The sequence below is a fragment of the Ruditapes philippinarum genome, unplaced genomic scaffold (genome assembly GCF_026571515.1).
Source record: "Ruditapes philippinarum isolate M1 unplaced genomic scaffold, ASM2657151v2 ctg21299_1_1_1_1, whole genome shotgun sequence".
NCBI classification, from domain to species: Eukaryota; Metazoa; Mollusca; class Bivalvia; order Venerida; family Veneridae; genus Ruditapes; species Ruditapes philippinarum.
The window spans coordinates 9061-11473 of NW_026859259.1; the positions used below are offsets into that span (position 1 = coordinate 9061).

General features: G+C 31.9%; 1 long non-coding RNA gene across 1 annotated transcript; it reads right to left on the bottom strand.

Annotated features, from left to right (window-relative positions):
• Positions 1-297: 297 nt before the first annotated feature.
• LOC132755867 (uncharacterized) lies at positions 298-2121 on the bottom strand. Its single transcript, XR_009629259.1, has 3 exons — positions 1994-2121; positions 1159-1287; positions 298-630 (listed from the first exon to the last, which is right to left on the bottom strand). It is a non-coding gene; the product is annotated as an uncharacterized LOC132755867 (long non-coding RNA).
• Positions 2122-2413: the final 292 nt, after the last annotated feature.

The window sequence follows — 2413 nt, forward strand, 5'->3', positions numbered from 1 at the left end:
ATATTAAGTTATTGTAGATTGTTTGGTGCCATACTGAATTATGTTTTCGAGGCTTTACTCTTTATTTAAGAGTCTTTAAGAGTCTTAAATTAAGACCAACCATTCTTAAAGAAAAAAAAAACATTAAATTAAAACAAAAGAACTCAAAATCAACAGTGTTTTGTATAATATTAAAGATACAGTTAATTCAAGTACAGTATGAATTTGATATGTAGTTTTTGGACTCGGATATGAAAACGAGTCAAGATATAGTACAATGATTGATTATTTGGACCAGGACGATAAAACGAGACTAAATGGAGTACAATATGCATTTAATACGATTTTTTGACATAAATTTAACAAATAGACATGTAAACATGCTAAACAAATAAACATTAAAATCTAGTGCGAAAGAAAAAGACTGATAATATTTGAAAGATATTTGCGTATATAAGTACAATATGCGTTTCACTGTTTTTGCGAAAATAGCTATATGGTGTAATTTGTTGTTGTTGTTGTTTTAGTTGTTGATGATGATGATGTTGTTGTTGTTTTGTTTTTATGAGGATCGAGTCATCGTTCATACAGTGTCAATTTGCGGCGCATCGTTACCGTTCATCTTTTGACTGTACATCATGTTCACAATTTCTGAAAGTAAATTAATATTACTGTCATGTTAAGTAAGTAAAATAAGTAAGTAAATATTATCTATCATAGTGAATGTGTATAACATTTTACAAATGACGATGTAACGATAATAAATAATTTAACATAATACCCGGCCCAGCGGACCAATAAGTCATATTACAGATATATGAGCTGCGTCACGACAAAACCAACATAATGCGTTTGCGACCAGCATGGATCCAGACAAGCCTGCGCATCCGCGCAGTCTGATCAGGATCCATGCTGTTCGCTATCAGTTTCTCTACTTGTAATATGGTTGGTAAGCGAACCGCGGATGCGCAGGCTGGTCTGGATCCATGCTGGTCGCAAACCTATTATGTTGGTTTTGTCGTGACGCGGCTCATATATATTAGTAGTAGTTCACAATGAAGCGTGCTTATCTTCCCTCTTATATTTCAGCTCAATTTTTTACTGTTTACATACATTTGTATTTCAAAATGACAATACACAGTCTATTATGGTAGATAAACGATTTATAAGTTTTGTTACCTTCAATATTGAACGTATTGCTTCCGTCGGCATCAAACTCATCTAGAAGTTCCTCAGCCTCCTCGTCACTCAGGGGATGAGTTCCCCTCTGTGTTAGGATCTCTTTCATCTTCTCTCTAGACAACTCCCCTTGAAATTTAAAAATTCATACTATAACTGTAATATCTTATATCAGCATTTTCACGTTGCAAAATTATGAAAATTATTATACAGGTTAAACCAAATATATTTCTGATTGATTCCCAGTGACTTTACTGTGCATAATCATGTTGAAAATGAACGTTAAAAGATCCTGTATGTTGTAATTAATGATGTAACATGCATTTAAAAGAATTTTTATATATTCTTCTTAAACATTTCATAAGCCTATATGTTAACTTTAATGCATTCAGTTTTTATTGTAAAAACTAGCTTCGACTTCATTGAAAATAAGGTTTCAAATTACCTCCCTTTATTTACATGAAATGTTAAATTCGGTAATATCTTTAGAAATAATGACTTTTTAAAACTCACAATATTAATAAATCTTCATTTGAGCATCATATTTATAATATAAAACCATAAAAAATGCGTTGCATATATATTTTAACATCAAACACAGACCTCAGTCATTTTGCATAAGTACTTGATGTGACAAACTTCTGCTCTAGTTGAGGGCGGGTCTATTCATTGCGCCTTTTTTTTGGAAGTGACCAATTAACTGACCTCTATCCAGTAAAGGCTATAGCGAATAAATCCGAAATTTTATGGCCAATAAATGCGATAAAAGTTTTTTTTTTTCAGAAGCAAATAAAATTAGACTAGTAATCATTTAATATTTCGTTTCTATGGTTACCTGTATGTTCTTCATCAAACGTATCCAAGCATTCCCTACAGCGCTCAGCAAAGTCAGTATCCCCAATTCTTCCGCGGATGAACTCACTAAATTCTTCTTCTGACAACGATTCTGGATCATCTAAAACAAGTTTACATAAAATCTGATATAGCTCTAATATTTTATGTATGATAATATACGTTTAAATATGAAATATTTTCAAAACTACTTATATTAAGTTTTATTGATACATATGACAAGTATATGTGCTGGGGTTGACACACATACATTTTATTTGGATTTTAACGCATTTTGAGCTCCGCATCCTAAGTGTCTGTACGTACACTTGGTCTCTTCTTAGAATCAAAGGTTGTGCTTTCAAACTTCGATTTCGAAAATAATCGGAAATGACGATTTCCAGTATTAAATATATGTGTTCAT